Here is a 22,601-nt window from a genome sequence, read left to right on the forward strand (position 1 = left end):
CTGTAGTCTTCTAAATAGCTGATTCCTCAATGTTCAGTTGAGATGGTTTGACTGTAAAATTTGTGAAGCTTAATATTTCTGAATAGATTTTTTTTCAACCAGGATTTCAACATCCATAATGAAGCACAAACTTTATTACTGGTCTGATCTGGCTTTTATACATTGGTTAACTTCATTGGTCTAATGATACCCATCTCTCTGAATGCACATGCACACATTCTGTTGTGGTTAAACCAAGCAGATGGACTGTGGATACTGATAATCCATAATTGTAAATTCTGTTTTGCTTTTTTACCCGGCATGATGTGAAAGGCAGGATACAAAGGGAACAGATTATTTTGCTTGTGAGAGGAAAGTAATAGCTCTGTAATGTCCCTCTTCTCCTTCCAGGTCCTTTAGACTGGATGTTTGCTTTATTTATTGGGTTTGCTATAAATAGAGGCTCTGCTCGTCTGTATCCCTGCTTCATAAGGTAAAGAATGTGTGCACTCCTTTCCTTGTGTTCCCCTGGCTTTCCACAGACCTCTCCAGAGTTAATTTTTTGTATACTCTGTGCAGCTCGATTGAGGTTTTGTCCCCCTTTATTATGGATTTCTGCATTTAATTTACCTTTCCTTCCGTCTAATTCTCTCGCTTCTCTTAACTGATATTTTTGCTCCATATTGCTAACATCTATGTTTCTACCCTTTGTCCCCACCTTGTCTTCTCTCAACCCTATTTTAAGCTCCCTCTTTTGTGTGTTGCAACCATCTCCACTTTTTCCTGTCAAATATTTTCTTCCTTCTTTTCCATCCTTCTCTTCCCTCCTCTGTTTTCCCAACTCTTTTTCCAGTTTTCCCACTTCATTTCATAATCTTTCCCCAAGTGTTTTTCTTCCTCAGTCTTACTTCTTTCTCTTTTCTTTACTGTATCTCTCTGTCTTCATTCTCCCTGTTGTTTCTTCATTTTCCCCCTGTTTGTCTCCACTCACAGTAATTTGAAATATTGCAGGAATTAACTGCCCTTGTGAAATTTTATTGACATTGCTATGAGACATTGCAGCTGCTGTCATGATATTTTCACTACCAAGTCATCCCCTAAACCTAGAGAATAAGAATTTCTTAAGGCATCAAAACACAGCTTTAGAATGCACCCCATAATATTGACAGGCAAGGTCTCAATACAGAACCTTGTATGATGGTGTCTGGAGTCATTTTCCATAGATTTGGTAAAATCTAGGGGAATTTTCTTTCAAAAAGAGAGGATTTCCCCATCCCTAATTAGCATCCTTGTGTGTTGGGACATTGAAACTGTAAGGACAAAAAATATTTGCATCCGAGCATACACTAGGCCCAAACAATTTCTAGGTACAGTTTTTTATATTTACGGATCAGTCTCTTTTAATCAGATGAGGGAAATGCAACAAATATCTTGAACAGTAAAAACTAAATTCAATTTTTAAAATTTCAATTTTAAAGTATTTTTAGTAAAGGTGAAGAAATTTGATTTTTTTTTAAATGCATTAAAACCTGATAGTGTCCCTTTAAATATATACCTTGTATATCCATAGTATTAAAGTAAATAAGTTGCTTGACTAACCTTGTTGGATTATGCAGAGAAGAAATCATCTAGATTTTTGAAGCTCAACGAGCAAGTGGCTTTTATCAGTACTCTAAATCTGTTTGTATCAGAAAAATCAATAGTACCACTGCCTTTTGACTGCGTTTAATATGTAAATACCAAACAATATCCTGCTCTGCTTCTGCTTTAATTTCAGCTCCTGTGACATTTCAAGCTTAGTTTAAGGATAAAAACATAATAGTAATATAATCCCCATCCAATGCCTTGATTTCAATAGCAAAGCAAATTGTGCGATCACATACTTTCTGAAAGTTTTCTCATAAGATTTCTTCTATATCAGAGAATGCAACAAATGCAATTCACCTAGGTCCTGTGGGTGACAAAGCTTTAATTAGCTACCCATAGTTTTCTAATGTGATTTTTGCACTTCTAAAAACAGAAATAGAGATCGATATGCTTTCATAAATGCTGGTTGTAATTACATTACTGATGGTTTGTAGACTTCTAGGCTTTCTATGTAACTTTGTGAAGAATATGTTGATATTTGAAGGGGATGATGTCTGAAACATATTTTAAAACTGGAAAACATCATCTGTTCAACTGTCTTTAAATAAGAGGACGATATACAGAGTTTCATAAAATGTCTTAATTTTCATACTGAAAATAAACCATATAGAAAGTAATGCTCAGTAATTGCCTGGTTCTAGATATGAAAATATCTGATTAGGGAGGTGGCTAGCAATTCGCCTGGGATTTGCATGCAAGCAAACAAGCTAAATTTGGGCTAAAAACTGGTTTTACTAGTTCCAACTTCTTGCATGGTATATAGACCATGGTATCCCTTGATTTTACTTTAAAATGTATCTCCTACACTTCACCTACCACTCCAGCTACTCTGATGGTCCACCTTAGTCCTGCCTTGACAGGCTCCAACGCTTAGGGTTGTATTTTTTTTAAAGAATTAGCTTTAGGGTTTTTGAATATCTGTAGAGATTACATATCCAGAACCCTGGATCCTGACCCATCCTCATTCTGATCTTCAAGAAAGTTCTGATATGAATTTTACAACTTGGACCCTGTCACTCAATGTAATATTTCATAACAAACTCTTTTGCTAAATTCTCCAACATACCTCCAAATGAGATTCATTTATCAAAATAATCATTTTATTTGCATGCTATAGATTCTGCCATTTGTAAATATACCACTTTTCTTGGGGTGATGCATCCATATCCAAAGTCTGAAGCAATATCCACACATGTGCATTTACTCTGTGGTCGGTCTTACTATGATATAGCTTCTATGTTGAAAATAAAATAATTATTTTGGAAAACAAAGCAAATATTAGCAGCAGCACTGGATTTTTCCACCAGCAAACTCTACTAAGTCCCACCATTTGCCACTCCCTTCTTTCTTGAAATTTCTCAGTGCAGAGGTGAAATATAGGTATGCATCATATCTTATTCATTGTTTTCTATTTCTTTTTTATATGTACATTACACACCCCTCCCCACCTCCCCTGCCCCAGGAAACCCCCTCACCTGTTCAAGATTCTGACTCTTTTGGCATTCATTAAATCCACAATCAGACAACCAAGAAGAAAACTGGAAGACTCTCATCACCCCCAAAAAAGCAGAAAACATCAAATTCAAGTGTAAACAGAACTCCAAATTGTACCCCATCCTCTGAACAAACATGAGCCTTTATCCTAACCTAAGACAAGTATGGGCTTTTCTGTCTGCCCTAATGGTCTACAGATTCTGGCTTTTTTTTTTTTTAAAGCAAGTGTAAAGTTTACACTGTCAGCAACTGCCCCTCTTTTTAATCAGAGGAGCTCCAGCTTGAGCTCTGCATAGGGAAGAAGGTGGGTCTCTCAGACAGACGGCCCCCAAGCTTCAACACCTTAAATTTCACAATGGACAGTCAAATTTACAACACCCTCTGTAGTGTTGTTATCTAGGCAAATAATATATGAATGTTGCTTGTAAATGCTGTGTAGGCAAATAATATATGAATGTTGCTTGTAAATGCTGTGTAGCCGGGGAGGCGTTTCTTATATGATGAGATATATGGTTTCATTGTATGATCTTTGTTTATAATTTTTTCCTCAATTATTCAATGAGGAAACAAAAAACATACCATGTGATTTATGGAACCAATCAAAACTAACAACACAATTCATTTAGTGAGCCAGAGAGCACGTGAAATTAGCAAGAAGCAATTGAATAATTTTGAAAAAATCCACAGTCTGAAAAATGTGATGAATAAAACCCGGATCCTGCAAGCTGCTTTGTATGAGTGGACCCTTGTGACTGCAGAAAGCCCCATCAAAATCAGTGGTATTCCTCATAGGCACAAGGTTTTGGCTGCATGGAACAGGTTGTGCGATTGGGGCTTCAATTCTGATTAGAAGTATGCAAAAACAAGCTCTTCTGGTTTAGGGTTTGATTATGAATCTGAAATTAAGTTTCCTTGTGTGTTTGTTTGAACAAATCCAAGTTGAATTTCACTGGAATTTCCATCACATGACTGCTGAGGAAGGATTTATGTTTCTGGGTAGGAGCCAGATAAAATTTGGTCTTTTGGGTGACTACTTTGTGTTTTTATGGCTTTAACCTGACACTTAGGTAGCATGAACCCTGTATTTTCCAACACTGCAGAATTTCACATGTTCCAATGTTCTGTGTCTTGTCTGGTAACGGTTCTGTTAGAATGTATTGACATTTTTGTGGTTGTTGCTCAGGTCTTGTCCAAACTAAGAGGAATCTATAGTACAGGGGGAGTAGTGTACTGTACTTTACAACAGGACCAAAGAATATACCTACCCTAGGGTAGGGAGTCTAGCCAGAACTGACAATCAAATGTTAAATAATTAAATTGACTTAGCTATTAATTGTAAGTGAATGTTGTTTTAATTACACTTTAATAATGCCATGCCCTTTATAACCCAAATTAATGTTTTCTGTGTCTCTGTTTTTGAAGTACATGTCAGTTTAATTAAACTATGAATGGTAGACAGATTTTTAAGTACTTTATATTCTTCATTAAATTGTATCTGTTCAACAAGCATAAACAGGAAAATAGACTCAGTTAGGAGCAGATTCACGTTCTGCCTGATAAATCATTCATCATCTGATAAGATGATGAGGCGTGCTTGTTTTTCTGTATGCTCCCAGTGATAAACAAATCCACTTTTATACTATAATATCCATTGAAAAAAACCTGAGGCTGCTCATTTTGAATATTATTCACAGGCCTGAAAACTGTTGGTAGTGTTTATGTAAAGCCAATGAACAACCAGCAATATCATCAGGGTCTGAGGGTCGTTCAGACTTAGTCCATTTTTGTTTGTGGTGCTCATTAGTGAAATATTTTTGTGACCTGAGATATGATACTCTCAGGGCAATGAGAGAATGAGGAGTGTTTTTGTTAGCCTTGCATTATTGCCTAATTGTGACTAGGATCTATTAAAATGTATTTGATTTGACAGAAGTTTATACTTTTGTAAAGCAAACGTTGAACAAAGCCTAATCCTCAGTTGGATACAACTGCAGAGAGCTAATCAATAATTATTCTTTGAAGATTAAAAAAGGGTGGAAGTGTGATGAGTTCATTCCTTCTCCAGTGATGAGGTGTGCAAATTTGTAGCTCTTAATTGGCTAAGACACAGAAATTTGGGGAACAGGGCAGCGAGACTTCACTTACAAGAGAAATGGTTATTCTACATTCCATTGCATTTAATATAGGCAGCCAAAGCTGTGACTTGTTTTAACTGAGACAACTATGTCCTTCCTTTGTATGGCAGATCAATCAATAGCTGGGCATCATGTGATCTTGTTCACTATTATGTTAGTAATGAAACCCTCGTGTGATGTGACAACTGTAGAATAACATTTGGTCACAAAGCTGGTGTTAACAAGCACAACTGGCACCCTGGTAATTAGACTGATTTCTGGTCTACTTTCACAGATTGTCGATAAATGCAGTAAACAACAGGCTGCTTTCTTTCAGAACAAGTTATATTAAGTCATCATACACTTGGCAATGGAGCTATTGTACCATACTCTTTCTTTTTTTATCAGACTAGGGCAAAGTGGAGAGACACATTTCTTTTGTGACAAATAAAATCACATTCCCTAATAGAAACTTTGTATTCTTTGTGTAGTGATCACCTAATTAACCTCAGAATTTGTCTGTTGGAAAGGTAATTTATTTTTCAGTTACACTCTAAGGGTAGACAGATGCAAGTGCTCTTCCTATAACCTCTAATATTCCCTTCTCTGTTAGAGCAACATATGCTACAGAGTGGGGTATACTTTGTGGCCTGTTTATACTCTCCAGAAGCACTATGCCACAAGTGGAATAAATATTGTTTGGAGGTAAACTGAGATTTTTGGAAGCTCTCCACATATTGTCCAGAGACACATGCTTGATCACAGTAAATAACTATAATTTATTACATTAAACAAAATGTCCAAATTCAGGCTTTTATTGGACGAACTTTATTGGGTGAGAGAGACGAGCTGGGACCGACATGTCTACAATTAAACTACATAGTATTTCAGACTGTCTTGTTATAGGCAGATGCAACTCCCCACTCACTTAGATAGGAGTTGTGCCTAGTTTCATCCTGTATACCCAACATGTTCTATTTCACTCTCCTTATGAAAACACTTGAAAGTTAGATTATCACTTGGTCTATGCACCTGTGCAGGGGAATAAAGAGGACCTAGGAGCCCTCCCTTTTCTTCCCCTCCCCCCACCAGTCTACATGGGCCTTGGGTCTGTGCATGTAGGAAGCAAGTGGGTGTGGAGGGATAAGAAATGGCTGGCACCTTGGCTCCATCTCCTACTCATTGATGAGTAGGGGATAGAGCCAGTTGATGTTTGGGGTGGCATAGCTGGTGTGGTATATAGACCAACAGCAAATCACTGCATCCCCCTGTCCCTCCCACTCTGGAGCAAGAAGGAATCAGGGGAGAAATCGCAAACCAGTGGCATGTGTCTGCATCACAACATTTCCTAGGGTTGCTTTTGGGGTACTTCAGCTTTTACATCACTCTTTATTCAGAGCTGTGCCTAAAGTAAAAATCTAGCTCTAAATAGTTCCTCAAGAATTCTTGCTGGCACCTCTTGAGCGCAGAGTATCCATTGAATCATGTTATTGCTGAGAGACCAAAATGAAAAATACCCGAAAACTAACGTCAAAATATCATCTAGACCATGGAACCATGCCCTCAGAACAAGGGCAGCCTCATCCGCCTTGACACACATCCCATTAAGGCATTGCCTAACCTTGATCAACCTGTTTGCTGACCAAATTTCCATACCCAGTATGGCTTCCTGATTTTTTTTTTTATCTCTGATTGTCACTTTCCAAAAATAATTTACAATTTGAAAATAGAAGAACCCCCAAATGTAAGTTGTCATTCAGTTTAAACAATGAGTTGTTAAAGTGGGAGATTACGAGAAAGGAGATGCATCAGTATAGAGCTGTCCAGAATTTTTTTCTCATAGAAAATTTTGAGAAAACATTTACAATTTTTTTTTTTGAAAATTTCTATGGAAAATTTTTCTTTTCATTGAAAAACTGAAAACCAAAACCTTCCAGCTGAAATCCAAAAGCTGTTGATTTGGAAACTTTTCAATCAGAAATTTTTAATTAAAATGAAACATTTTAACATTCCTGAATGAAAGCATTTCAATTTGGTTTACACATCTGTGCTCTTTGAAATGGGACTAGCTGTAAGCAAATTAAGAAACTATTAACACGTGTCAGCAGGGTGCACGAGGACAGTTTGCCTGCAGCAGACTAGCATGAGGTAGATTCACACCCTGCCTTGCTCAATGTAATTGCTTGTGGAGACAAACCCTAAATTTCTCAGGAGGAGGGGAAATGGTGCACAAGGCCCAAATTAATTTATGGAAGAAGATAACTTAAGAAAATAAATTGGGATAGGATGAGAAACACAAAGGATATAAAAGGACTTTGTGCTTGTTTTCTTTAGTCTTCATAACAACAAACCTCACAACTTTCACATGCAGAAAAAGTTTGCTTCAGCTTGTATTTTGCTCAAAGCATGTTTCAAAAGTTGTGTTATGCAGGGAATCTAATATTTCAAAATGCATCCAAGTTAAACATATTGATCTAAAAGGAGAGTGTCCTTTAATCATAAGCTTGCTAGCTTACTCAGTATGGCACTCTTCAAGAGTAGAAGTGCTTGTTTTTACCAGTTTATCAAATATTGATTTCAAGATGAGGATTTCTCTATAGGAAATACAAGATGAGCGAGGACTACTAATGCCACTTGTCTTTACACCACTCAAAACTTTCCATGTTGTAACTCTTCAAAGACTAGTCGAATTATCAATACATGTTTCTTTGATAAAAGTTGTTTTTAACACCTACTTTTGACATCTCCTTCTTAATTGTAGCCTCCTGGGAAGAAAGAAGGACTTTCTTTGAGCAGATGCACATGATACTCCAGAGGACTGGTTGGTGGAGAAGCTATAGCTTCATGAGATCAGACAACAGGTGTGTTGCAAATTGTGTAGGCTTGTTATATTGGTCATAGGAATTCTCTATGAATGCTTGAGCACTGTGGGATCATCAAGAAGATATGAATTGTGTAGCTTCATCAGTTCATTTATAAAAACTCGGTATAAGAACTGTAGTTTCATAGGATCAAGTTAGTAGCCATGCCCTGATTTAGTTTAACTTTGTCAGTTCTAAGAATTCTTTGAATATGGCAGCTCCATGAGGACACAATATAGGGCCTTATCCTGTAAGCTGCTGAGCACTATCAACTCCCATTAACTGTAGTGGGAGTTGGACGATGCATAGCAATTTGCAAGAGGATCAGGCCCCTAAGGAATTGCTGGTTACAAAGGACACTTGAATTAACAACATCTCTAAATTTAATTTGCAACGTTACCTGGCGTCGTTATCACTATATCATTATAACCCTATTTCTCCTTTGTTGTTGTGGTGTGTGTGTGTATATATAACTTCAGTACCTGAAAAGATAATGGAGCAAAAAATCAAACAATTAATTTGTAAGTACCTAGAAGAAAATAAGGTGATAAGTAACAGTCAACATGGATTTGTCAAGAATAAATCATGTCAAACCAACCTAATATCCTTCTGTGGCAGGGGTAACGAGCCTTGTGGATGGGGAGAAGCGGTAGATATGATATGTCTCAACTTTAGTAAGTCTTTTTTGATACTGTCTCCTCTGATTGTCTCATAAACAAACCAGAGAAATATAGCCTAGATGAACCTACTATAAGATGGGTGTACAACTGATTGGAAAAACATAGAGTAGTTATCAATGGTTCACAGTCAAGCTGGAAGGGCATATCGAGTGGGGCCCTGCTGAGAATGGTCCTCGGCCCGATTCTGTTCAATGTCTTCATCAATTATTTGGATAATGTCATAGGGAGTATACTTATAAAGTTTGCAGGCGATACCAAGCTGGAAGGGGTTGCTTTGGAGGACAGAATTAGAATTCAGAATGATCTTGACAAACTGGAGAAATGTTCTAAATAAATAGGATGAAATTCAATAAGGACAAATGCAGAGTACTGCACTTAGGAAGGAATAATCAATTGCAAAAATACAAGATGAGAAATGGGAGTTATAGTGGATCACAAACTAAATATGACAGATTTCAGAGTAGCAGCCATGTTAGTCTGTATCCGCAAAAAGAACAGGAGTACCTGTGGCACCTTAGAGACTAACAAATTTATTTGAGCATAAGCTTTCGTGGGCTACAACCCATTTCATCGATGCATGTAGTGGAAAATACAGTAGGAAGATATATATACACCCAGAGAACATGAAACAATGGGTGTTACCATACACACTATAAGGAGAGTGATCAGTTAAGGTGAGCTATTATCAGCAGGAGAGAAAAAGAACTGTTTGTAGTGGTAATAAAAATGGCCCATTTCCAGCAATTGACAAGGAGATGTGAGGAACCGTAGAGGGGAAAAATAAGCATGGGGAAATACCACTACAAACAGTTCTTTTTCTCTCCTGCTGATAATAGCTCACCTTAACTGATCACTCTCCTTATAGTGTGTATGGTAACACCCATTGTTTCATGTTCTCTGGGTGTATATATATCTTCGTATTGTATTTTCCACTACATGCATCCGATGAAGTGGGCTGTAGCCCATGAAAGCTTATGCTCAAATACATTTGTTAGTGTCTAAACTAAATATGAGTCATCAATGTGTAAGCAGAGTCAGGATGAGCTCTACCCTGACATCTGGTGGTGAATTATGGCGAGTGTGGAAAAGAACTCCAGGGGCGGATCTTGTTTGCATAGGCACACCCACTCGCCTGGCATGAAACAACAGCAACTCAAAGTGGTTACTTTGGCTGGTGTGGGATCCCCAGTTTCTCTGTTATTGGGGCAGGAAGAATAAAGTTTTGTTACCCTGATTCTGTGAATCAAGGCCAGTGGAACTGTTGTATGACAGAAGGACTGAGTGAGTCATTCACCATTACCTAAGTAGCATTTGCTTGTCAAGGGGCATGGGTTACAAAACCCAGTGAATTGAGAGAGGTCGGGGGCAGGTATTGGTACCTGGTGGTGTGGGTCCCTTTTGTGGGCCTGAAACACCAATTGCACCTCCTCCTCTCTCCATTGTTGAATGTCAGAGCTAACTTTGATTCCCTTAGGAGTCTAGTTACAGACTGCTGAGCTGAGTTCACTTTGGGCCAATAGTGCACCAGCACTGGGGCTCCCCTACTACTAGCTGAAATCACTAAGACCTGAAATCACAAAAGAGCTAAAGCTATTTAAGAGCTGAGATCACTGAGGCTGTGTTAACTAGTGGGGGAGCCTGAAGCTATTATTGCTAAGCTAACTTAGCTTAGCGGGGGCGAGCGGAGCGGAGCGGAGCGGCTCACAGGTCGGTGAGCGGAGCGGCTGGAGGAGCAGCTAGCAGAGCAGAGCAGAGCCTTGTGGGAGTGGCCCAAGGGACGGCTGGATCGGAGCGGAGCAGCGCGGCTCACAGGTCGGTGAGCGGAGCGGAGCAGCGCGGCTCACAGGTCGGTGAGCGGAGCGGAGCAGCGCGGCTCACAGGTCGGTGAGCGGAGCGGAGCAGCGCGGCTCACAGGTCGGTGAGCGGAGCGGAGCAGCGCGGCTCACAGGTCGGTGAGCGGAGCGGAGCGGAGCAGCGCGGCTCACAGGTCGGTGAGCGGAGCGGAGCGGAGCGGAGCAGCGCGGCTCACAGGTCGGTGAGCGGAGCGGAGCGGAGCGGAGCGGCGCGGCTCACAGGTCGGTGAGCGGAGCGGCGCGGCGCGGCTCACAGGTCGGTGAGCGGAGCGGCGCGGCGCGGGGCACAGGTCGGTGAGCGGAGCGGCGCGGCGCGGGGCACAGGTCGGTGAGCGGAGCGGCGCGGCGCGGGGCACAGGTCGGTGAGCGGAGCGGCGCGGCGCGGGGCACAGGTCGGTGAGCGGAGCGGCGCGGCGCGGGGCACAGGTCGGTGAGCGGAGCGGCGCGGCGCGGGGCACAGGTCGGTGAGCGGAGCAGCTGCCAGAGCAGTTCGTGGGACGGCAGGAGTGGGACTGCGGGTGGAGTGGAGCAGTTCGTGGTGAAGGCTGCGGTGGAACCCCACGGAGAAGCAGCCAGTTGGCCTCGCATCACGTAAGGTGCCCCTTAACACCCTGCTCACCCCCCCCTTTGAACTCTGGGGCTGCACTGATCAGGGACAGAGACTTTGGGGGGTTGTCGGACTTTTGGGACTTTTGTGATTCTTGGGTTGCTGGACCCAAGAGACTTTGGGATCGGTGGACTTTTGGGACTTTGGTGATTCTTGGGTCGCTGGTTTCAAGAACCAACGGGAGAGGACACGGCCCAATTTGCTGGGGTGGGTCTTCGCTCATGGGTTGGTCTATGAACTCTAGTTGTGGTGTTTTCCCAATTTAATGCTATGTCGTTTACCTCATGTTATTAAACATTTTCTGCTCCACCGAGGCTCTGTGCTTGCGAGAGGGGAAATATTGCCTCTTCGAGGCGCCTAGGGGTTTGTGTAAGATTTTCCCAGGTCACTGGGTGGGGGCTCGAGCTGGTTCTGTGTCACGCTGTTGGGAAGGGACCCCTATGTACTGAACCCGGCCCTTGCTGCTATCAACTTGGCCTGGCAGAAGGGTTACAAATGCAATGCTATTGGGGGGGGGGGGAAAGCAAACCTCATTCTCGGATGCATTAGCAGGAGGGTTGTAAGCAAGACATGAGAAGTAATTCTTCCACTCTACTTAGCACTAATAAAGACTCAATTGGAGTATTGTGTCCAGTTCTGGGTATCACACTTGGGGAAGGATGTGGACAAATTGGAGTAAATCCAGAGAAGAGCAACAAAAATTATTAAAGATCTAGAAAACATCATCTATGAGGAAAGATTGAAAAAATTGGGTTTTTTTAAGTCTGAAGAAGGGAAAACTGAGGGATACATAAGTCTTCAAGTATGTAAAAGGTTGTTTTTAAAGAGGAGGGTGATAAATTGTTCTCCTTAACCACTGAGGACAGGACAATATTTGATCGCCATATTTGGGGTCGGGAAGGAATTTTTCTCCAGGGTAGATTGGCAGAGGCCCTGGAGGTTTTTTGCCTTACTCCGCAGCATGGGGCGGGAGTCGCTAGCTGGAGGATTCTCTGCGACTTGAAGTCTTTAAATCACAGGATTTGGGGACTTCAACAGCTGAGTCAAGGGAAAGAGGGTGGGTCAGCTTTTGTGGCTTGCATCATGCGGGAGGTCCCTTCTGACCTTAAAGTCTATGAGTCTATGAGACAAGAAGTAATGGGCTTAAATTGCTGCAAGGGAGATTTAGGTTAGACATTAGGGAAAACTGTAAGGGTAGTTAAGCACTGGAACAAATTGCCTAGGTGGGTTGTGGAATCTCCATCATTGGAGGTTTTTAAGAACAGATTAGACAAACACCTGTCAGGGATGGTCTAGCATGGGAGTCTCACAACCAAATTTTGGGTGGCCTCAGAATGTGGCTGCCAACTCTTGCTGGTGGCCGCTCTGACAATTTTTCCTAAAATACTTAATTAACTTTGGGAAAAACAAACAAATATTCACATATACATGTCCAAATCATTGCAATTTATTTAGGTAGTAAGAATGTGTTAGGAAGTAGAGCTCCCCATTCAGTGCACCCAAACTTTGCTTCTATTTTTGTGCTCGTAGCATGTCACGGAGTGGAAGCCCCTGACCCTGCCGGGGAGCTGCCAAGCCTGCGGCAGTCTGGAGCCATAGAGTTGCTGGGGTAGCTACAGAAACTGTAAACCATGAGTGCGGCCCCAGGCGGGGGAAGTGCCAACCCATCTCTCTATCCCTGCCTCCTTCAGCGAGAGTCCAGCATGGGGAAGGTCGGTCAGGAACTCACTGGCCACCTGTGGAGTCCCAGACTCCCTTTGCCCTGGCTGGGTGGGAGAGGAAGAGCTGCCCAGGGGATTGCCCTCATGACTGAATGCCGCAGCTGCTTCCACTGATGAGAGCCGCCTCTGGCACCGTGAACTCTGGTGCCATGTGTCTTCAGAGGTACTGCCCAGAATCTCTGAGGAGGCTGCGTGGTGCAGGGCTCTAATCCATGCTGGTGGTGCCAGTGCGAACACCAAGCTGATACATCTTGCTGCCCTTCTTAACAGCTAGTCAGGTGCAACAGCTGGCCGCTGCATGGAGGGGCCACTGCTTTGCTGCCTCCAATCCCCTCCCATGCTTTGGCTGCAAAATGATCCACTGGTGGCCGCATTTGAGAAACGCTAGATAATACTTAGCCTTGCCTCAGTGCAGGTGACTGGAGTAGATGACCTCTCAAGGTCCCTTCCAGTCTTACTTTTCTGTGATTCTATTTCATTTTTCTCTGTGAAAAATGTCTAGGAGACCTTGGCTCAGAATAAGCTGCTCATTATCATTTTGAACTCTACAGAGACACAGCATGTTAAGTATTTGGCCATTTTGCTATTTTTTGTGTTTGTTTATTTAACATGCTTTGTTTTGGTGCATGGCCCTGAGAAGCACAACACTATTTTTTCCCCATGGCTTAAATGTATTGACAAAAGGCTCAGATATATTGATGCTGTGGTATCAAGACTACATTCAGCTGTCAATGGAAGTTCCTAAGGGATGAATCTTCTGTGCTGGAGGCTGGAAATCAGAAAATAAAATCCTAGCTGCCGTAGTAGACTGGGTTCAAGCAACAGTACTTGTGGCAAATAATAAGTGTGTTCAAATAACACACAAGATGGATGGTTCGCCAGAGCAAATGTGAAAGAATTATACATTTGGAGGAACAATCTGTGCAATCTGAGAGTAGATAGAGAAACTCGACAAGCAGTTGCTTTTCCTTCTAGACTCATTTTGTACTCCAGTCTTTTGAAGAGCTACATACCACACAAATTACTTTGTTACAGGATGGACATGTGGCATGCTTCTAGCTATATTGCTAGAAAATATTGCATTCAGTTACATATATAGTATTTATACAAGTGCAACTGAGTGTGTACAAATAGGGTTTGTGGAGAGAGAGAGAGCATACCAAATAATTTATTTTATAAGAATATATATTGAATTCTACATGGGTTTAAAATATTTTCATAGGTAAGATTAAAATATATTTCTAGATCAACAGTAAAATTGCTGCTGATTTTTAAAGAAATGAAAAGAGCAAAGTGCAGTTATGGAAAGAGAAGTGTCTTTATAAATGCCATCCTGGCATTCTGTGTTTATTTTCGATCAGTTGCTTTCATATCACATTTGTTCAATGTACAAGTCAACATAATTTTTTCTAAGTGCCTTCACTGCAGCTCTACCTAGTTTCTGAAAATCAAGCTTAGTTGTTTATGCCTTGCACTTTACTTCATCACCAACCATCAGCAAAATATACACATTCTGGAATTGGAATAAAGCCACCAATGTTGGTGACATTGCACGAGGTGGTATATACTACATCTTACCATTCCACACCCGTTCTGGTTCTTCTGTGCTGACAAAAAATAAAAACTTTAGTTTGTTAGCAAGCTGCACGGGTATGACTCACCAGACAAAGGCCAATCTCCTATTGATTCATGTGCCTAACTACCATTAACATTAATGAGGGTTATGGATATTTATTGATGAGAGAACAGGCACTTTAGGAAGCAGATAAGTGTAAGTAATAAGTTGACATTTTTATAGAGGCACTTTTTCTGGTTGTAACAACCAAGTAATTGAAGTTTTAGACTCCCCGAAAATAAAAGCCAAATAATGTGTTTGTATTAATAGCTGGTAAAATCTAGTGAGGAACATTCAGTCCGTTATTCACAGAGATTGTCAGTATTTCTGTTTGGGAAAACAAGGTGCCACCATCTCTCCGATGAGTGGTTGTCAGGCTTACGCTTAATAAAACATCTCTTGACCCCAATTCTCTCACTAATCATCTCCCAGCTTTCATCTTTCCTGCAGGGAAGGTTAGTGAGAAAATTGTCTTGAGGGAAACTCTGTCATTAGTTGGAGTCCTCTGATTTCCTTGACTCTTTTCAGTCTGATTTTTTTTTAAGCCTGTGTGGACATGGAAAAGGGATATTGTGGGCCTTTTTAGTCAGTGATCTCCTAGTGACAAAGATGGTGCTGACTCTTTAGGTCCTTCAGCTATTTTTTGAAAGAATAGACCATATGCTCTAGATCTATTAATGTGGCTCATGGTTGGCTCAGCTCTTTCTACTCAGAGTGGTATTAATAGGGGCTTATTGCACTAAGAACTCTTTCATGAGGGATACTGCAGTGTCACCCTCCTGGCCAGTATGCATGTGGGAGAAAGTGAGACCGTTCAGGCTGCAGTGCCATTAATATGCTGATTACTATTAGAAGTCGTATCAATATTACATTAGTACCTCGTGTCTCAGTCAGCTAGGTGCTTTACAAATAAACAATGAGCACAATCCCCGCCCCAGAGATCTCTCAGTCTAGTCAAGGAGTACTTGTGGCACCTTAGAGACTAACAAATTTTTTGAGCATAAGCTTATTTGTTAGTCTCTAAGGTGCCACAAGTACTCCTCATTCTTTTTGCTGATACAGAGTAAACGGCTACCACTCTGAAATCAGTCTAGACAGTAACACTCATAAGAGATGTACAGTACAATGTATCGGTTTTCCCAGTTTCTCCCCAAGATTGGGATGTGTGAGGTAGTGTCTGAATTTCCATCCAAATCAAGATGACTGGATTGGGAAACCACCCAGAGAAGATGGCAACTCAGCTGAGGGATTCATAATGCAGGTTCCCTGAGGAGTGTGAGGCTGCTTCTGGATTTCCAGGTAGCAGCTGGAGCCAAGAATGCTTTTTCTCCCCTTTGGCTCTTGATAGAGAGATTATAATCTTTTCTCCTTCTTTCAAGATGTAGTCCTGGCTGCAGTCACCCATCTTTTGTCACCTCCATATTGAATTATTGCAATATGCTCTATTTAGGGCCACCTTTTGAGGAACACCTAGAAATCTCTGCCAGCGCAGAGTGATGCTACACACTTATTTAGTAGTGTTTCTTGCATGGAGCATATTATTGATGTGGTCCATAAATTGACTGCAGTGGCTTCCAAACTTTTTCTAGGTTCACTTTAAGGGGTTGAGTTTTTGATTTATAAATCCCTTTACGGCTAGGGTTTAGTTAGGGCTCGATTAAAGAATAGGAACCATAGGCCTATGCATAACATTTGGGTGGGCTAGAGTTTACTTCACAGCCCTTCTCTAGTGCCTAAAATCCCCCAAGTCCCATAGAAAAGCAAATGCAGACCCAGAGTTCAGTCAATCAGGATTTTCAGCAAGGATTGCATAGGGTCAACCTCCCCACAACCAAGTCCAAAAGAACAAAAGGAACTAACTTCATTCTTAAGTACCAACTTTATAAAATCTTATAACGAAAAAACAAACACTAATAACTTAATTTCTGCAACATAACGAGGCTACTTTATAATTCACATTACGTTATTTTCACAGTTTATATATAAGCATAAATAAAACAAATTCAATCTAAAAAGGTCAGTTCCCACAGAAACACAGTGAGAAGTAGCTCAGAGTTCCAAAAACGTAGGTTAAGTTCACCTGAGTCTCAGTTACAGTCTTTGATCACTAAAATCTCTACAGTCTACTGAGTCAAAAGCATGGGAACAGTATCTTCTCTCCTCTTGCTTTTAGAAACCTCCAACTGGAATCCATGCAGACTCTTCCTCCTCCTCTGCTGAAATCACTCAGCTAATCAGCTCACTAATTAATCAAATGCTCAGATTAAGTATATAAATAAAAAAAACGGTTACAAGAAAAATACAAAACTGAGAATAGCTAAATATAAATGACTCTTTCCCCATCATCACATTTAAATAAGAGAAGAGTTGGTGAATCATACGCAATGGTTGAGGCAATTTAACTAAAACAGTTTGGCTAAAATCAAATAACCAGGACTGTCGATTGATTAATCACAGTTAACTCATGTGACTAACTGAAAAAAATTAATTGCGATTAATTGCACTGCTAAACAATAAAATACCAATTGAAATCTATTAAATATTTTGGATGTTTTTCTACATTTTCAAATATATTAATTTCTATTACAACACAGAATACAAAGTGTACAGTACTCACATTATATTATTTTTATTAAATATTTGCACTGTAAAATGATAAAAGAAATAGTATTTTTCAGTTCACCTCATACAAGTACTGTAGTGCAATCTCTTTATCATGAAAATGTAACTTACAAATATAGATTTTTTTTTGTTACATAACTGCACTCATAAACAAAACAATGTAAAACATTAGAGCCTACAAGTTCACTCAGTCCTACTTCTTGTTCAACCAATCACAAGGCAAACAAGTTTGTTTACATTTATGGGAGATACTGCTGCCTGCTTCTTATTTACAATGCCACCTGAAAGTGAGAACAGGTGTTTGCATGGCACTTTTGTAGCCGGAGTTGCAAGCTATTTACGTGCCAGATATGCTAAACATTCATATGCCCCTTCATTCTTCCGCCACCATTCCACAGGACATGCTTCCATGCTGATGACGCTCATTAAAAAAACGTGTTAATTAAATTTGTGACTGAACTCCCTGGGAGAGAATTGTACGTGTCCGGCTCTGTTTTACCCGCATTCTGCCATATATTTCATGTTATAATAGTCTTGGGTGACGACTCAGCACATGTTGTTTGTTTTAAGAACACTTTCACTGCAGATTTGATAAAACGCAAAGAAGGTACCAATGTGAGATTTCTAAAGAAAGCTGCAGCACTCGACCCAAGATTTAAGAATCTGAAGTGCCTTCCAAAATTTGAGAGGGATGAGGTGTGGAGCATGCTTTCAGAAGGCTTAACAGAACAACACTCAAATGCAGAAACTAGAGAACCCAAACCACCAAAAAAGAAAATCAGCCTTCTGGTGGCATCTGACTCAGAGGATGAAAATGAACATGCGTCGGTCCGCACTGCTTTGGATTGTTATCGAGCAGAACCTGTCATCAGCATGGACACATGCCCTCTGGAATGGTGGTTGAAGCATGAAGGGACATATGAATCCTTAGTGCATCTGGCATGGAAATATTTTGTGACACCAGCTACAACAGTGCCATGTGAACACCTATTCTCACTTTCAGGTGACATTGTAAACAAGAAGCGGGTAGCATTATCTGCTGCAAATGTAAACAAACTTGTTTGTCTGAGTGATTGGCTGAATAAGAAATAGGACTGAGGAGACTTGTAGGCTCAAAAGTTTTACATTGCAGTTATTATTGCAATGCAGTTATTTTTTTGTACATAATTCTACATTTGTAAGTTCAACTTTCATAATAAAGAGATTGCACTAGTAGGTGAACTGAAAAATACTATTTCTTTTGTTTTTTGTAGTGCAAATATTTGTAATAAAAATAAATATAAAGTGAGCACTGTACACTTTGTATTCTGTGTTGTACTTGAAATCAATATATTTGAAAATGTAGAAAGCCTTCACAAATATTTAAATAAATAGTTTTCTATTGTTGTTTAACAGTGCAATTAATCACAATTAATTTTTTTAATCACTTGATAGCCCTACAAATAACATTTGAATATACAATTAAAATAAAAGCAATTAGGTTTCCCTTCCAATTTCCCCTTTCTTGGATTAATACTGCCTGGGCTTTCCCCTTGGAGGGCTAACAATATCACTAATCTGCTGCACAATGCTTCCGGGGCAGGGGGCGCAGGGGAGAAACCAGCTTGCATTCTGTTCCTGTGGCTCAGGTTCTCCCAGCCCATGCAGGAGACATGGTCATTTGTAAAGCAGCTGCCCTGACTACTTGTTCTCAGTGGAGTCTGAGTCCACCTATAGAGGACCTATTGAGCATACTCAAAATTACCACACCCAATTCCAGAGGTTTCTGGGTGTGGAGTGCTAATTGTGCATTTGCCCAGCAGCAATGACCCAGGCACAACTTATTCCTACCACGTTAAAGCGGCAGCACTTTAACGTGGATGAGTCGTCATGGCACCAGTGCTGGGAGAGACCTCTCCCAGTGCTATAAAAAACCCACCTCCATGAGGGGAGAAAGTCGCAGCGTGATAAAGTGCCAGTGTAGACAAGCCTTATGTAATAGCTCCCTGTTAGGCACGTAGGTTACACATGTACAGTATAAGACCTAACCTCCTGCAGTCATGTGATTGCACCAGACACTAACCTCGTATTTAAAAACTAACTTTCTAGACTTTGTGGTTGTGAAGAAAAGCTTGAAAATTGTGATTTAAGTGTAACCAATATGTTACTCAGTGGCATCTGCCTGAGTCTGCAGACAGCCTGAAACAATAGCTCTAAGAGAGGTGAATTTCTCCATGTATCTCAAAGAGGGGATGTTACTATGATGAACTGCTTGAGTGTCCCCCTGCCAACCACCACCCAACAGAGGACTGTGTGTGCGCCAGGTGCTTGGGTTAAGATCGCAAAGCCTCCCTGCTGTCACTTCTGCCTCTTTGGGAAAAGGATGGGGACTCCTGCTGCTGTCCCACCTGCTTCCAAGGGGAGAGAAGCCCCCTGCTGTCACTCCTGGTTGGGGGTGGGGAAGCGGACCCCTGTGGGTGGGGAAGCGGACCCCTGTGCTGCTGCTCTTCTTGGGGGAAGAAGGTGATGCTGCTACTCCAAGTGGAGGGTCCCGTGTCTTGGTGTGTCTAGAGCTGCCAATTACTTTAATCCGAACCTTGGTCCAGGCTGTTTTACAGAGTGCCTCACTACCTATGTTCCATCCCAAGAGCTGAGATCAACTGGGGTGCGCTCATTGGCAATCCCTAGATATATCTGGTGTGGTTGAAGGGAGAGCAATGAATAGGCCATTCTCCATAGAGTGCTCCTGCCTCTGGAACTTGCTTCCCACATTCTTCTGACCCAGCCTTAGTTACATGACCTTCTTTGCAATTAGCAAGGTCTGGCTACTTACCCAGTCTTTCTCCTGCGGGGGTGGATTTCCTGGCATGTTCCAGACATTGTGTCAATTTAGTTACATTTTAATTTTTGTCATGTTCATAATTGTACTCATGTGCCAAGAGGTCAGCATAGATAGCTTGATAAACTGAAAATGCTAACAGCAAATCCAATCAAGTGAACATCCTTTGGTTTTTGATGGCTTTACCGCTTCTTGTTTCAAGCCCAGGAGGCAGCCTTAAAGCTGATGAAAAGATAAATTCAATTACACTTAAAACTGACTTTGGCTGTTAGTATTCATCCTGCCCTTACCTAGCTTTGCCATCCATCCTATTGCAATTGTTTAAATTTGCCCCAATAGTAGTTTGCCTATTAGCTTTGCTAATGAATTTACTAGTGCAAAAGACCACTTGCAGGGCTACACTAAACATAATGAATGTAATTATTTAGCACAAAACCAGGGCAGCCTTTCTTTCTCTCTTGACAAGAATAATTCTTTGTCCTCTCATTAGCCACGTGCCTGGGTCTCAGTAAACTAGTTATTGACCTGCTCATTTAAGGAGCTTCACTCTAAATGCTGCTTCCCTTATTTAACTCAGATAAGTTCCTATAAATTCTCCTCACCATGCAATACTAGCATGTAAAAAGTAGCCATTGTTCATTTGTTGTGAGGAAAACTAGAAGACAGAAGCTATTCTTAGATAGATGCTCAGCCTCCCGAGCCCTGCTTGCTTTCCCCTGGTTATAATGGATACAAAACTGTATGGGGCTTAGTAGACATCATGTAAACGCTATAGGAAATCTGAGCCAATGAATCATGGAGACAGACCCCTACTGAGTACTGTGTGTCTTAACAGACAGCAGATAGAAAACAGCTTCAGCAAGTGTCTTTCATATGACAAAAATATATAAATTAGACATGAATTGAGAATGTTTGACTCAATTTTTTAGTCATCTTAGAACCACAGAGTACCACTGATCTGTGATATATAAACCACTAATTACTCTCAATATGCTGAAGGCCTATATAGAATTATTTTGTATGTGCATAGCTTCTGTCATCATTTACTTTTTTAAAGTCCCATCACATTGGGTCACATTGGTCCTGATGTCTTTCTGTCAGGTAGGATGTGATAAGACTTAGTAAGATGAGACTTGCATAGCATAATGTGAAACAACATCAGATTTGTAAGAGTTAAAATTGAGTGTCCCTATTCTTCCTTCTTAGGCTGTTTGTAACTCACACTGAAAATACAGACACACACACACACACTAATTTCTTTAATAGAAAAGCTTTTCGGGCAAGTGTTTGCTATCAGAAAGTTTACTTTGCAAGATGCTGGTATTTTTCCACGTCTCCTAGGTAGATTCAGGACATAACTGCTGTATTTTAAGTTTAGCATTTGTCTGTAGGAATGTAATTGTGCTGCAAAAAGTTAATAAACACCCCACCTTGGGGAAACCTTGTTAACATTTTTATTACATTTTTATGTTTGAATAATGATGCTTTAATATATATCTTTCTTGACTGCAATTCCCAGAGTCCTTATAAGAGTAACTTGGCTTGACAGCTCAAGAATTCTAAGCTAAAGAGGAGACAAATTAGGAAGGAGTCTATTGGGGGAAAACAAGATGGGATGAACTACTAAGTATGGTGTGAGGAGTTCAGAGGTACAACCTTCATCTTGAGATTGAGGACTTCCTGTTGCCCAATTCTGCAGTCTTATCTATGAAGGCAGACCCTCGGCAGCCATGTGGATCTCAATTGTTTTCCATGGGACTTCATGTAGGCACAAGGCTCTGCTCATGTGTCTCAGACTACAGGATCAGGACTTCTATTCATACCCATAGTTCATACACATAAACAGTATGTGCAACTCCACTGAAGTCAGTGGAAATATGCTATTATAAAATTGGTGTGCTAAAGCAGTGAATCAGGCCCAATACTTTTCAGATTAGCAGGAGGTAACGGGGAGGCTTGCCTTTAAGGGCTAGAGGGGTTAGAGTTAGCCTACCCTGATTACGATGGAGATGCACTTGGGTTGGACCAGGTGATTCCACTAAAGGCCCACACTTACCTTCACAGACCCAAACACACCAAGAAATCCGTTATCTACAGCCAGGCACTCAGATACCACAGAATATCCTGCATCTTGGCAGGAGGTCAGACTTAGATGACTCTTGCGGTCCCTTCTAACTCTATGGTTCTATGATTCTAAGAGCAGCAGGGGGCTACAGAGAAGGGGTGGGGGGTTGTTGTATTGCTTGCTGAGATTGCCAGAGGCGCAGGAGGTCTAAAAGTAAGCTGAGAAAGAGAGAGCCCAAAGAACAGAGCCTAAGACCCACATGATAATGGCTGTGTTGTTTTCAGTGTTGGTTTACTGCTTTGGGAGAATGAATAATGACTAAAAGCCTGGCCAGAAGGGTCTGTGAGACTATTTATTTAGTGTGAATGCAATAGGAGCACCTGACGAGGGGAGAAATTGTTATCAGGGCACCAGAGAGTGACCACAGGCTGTGTGGGGGTGCACAGGAGGCAGCTGACCGCACTATGCTGGAAAACTGCAGCCACCTCCCCCCATAAATAAACACCGGAAAAAACAAACAAACAA

General features: G+C 41.1%; 1 long non-coding RNA gene across 1 annotated transcript in view; it reads left to right on the plus strand.

The window, feature by feature from the left end:
* The first annotated feature begins 319 nt into the window (after window positions 1–319).
* Window positions 320–22,601, plus strand: part of LOC101940588 (uncharacterized) — a 73,757-nt gene continuing 51,475 nt past the window's right edge. Inside the window, exons 1-2 of the long non-coding RNA XR_256848.4 lie at window positions 320–472; window positions 7,996–8,095. This is a non-coding gene — a long non-coding RNA (uncharacterized LOC101940588). The remainder of the gene's footprint in view (window positions 473–7,995; window positions 8,096–22,601) is intronic.

The sequence above is a fragment of the Chrysemys picta genome, chromosome 8 (genome assembly GCF_011386835.1).
Source record: "Chrysemys picta bellii isolate R12L10 chromosome 8, ASM1138683v2, whole genome shotgun sequence".
Taxonomy (NCBI): domain Eukaryota; kingdom Metazoa; phylum Chordata; order Testudines; family Emydidae; genus Chrysemys; species Chrysemys picta.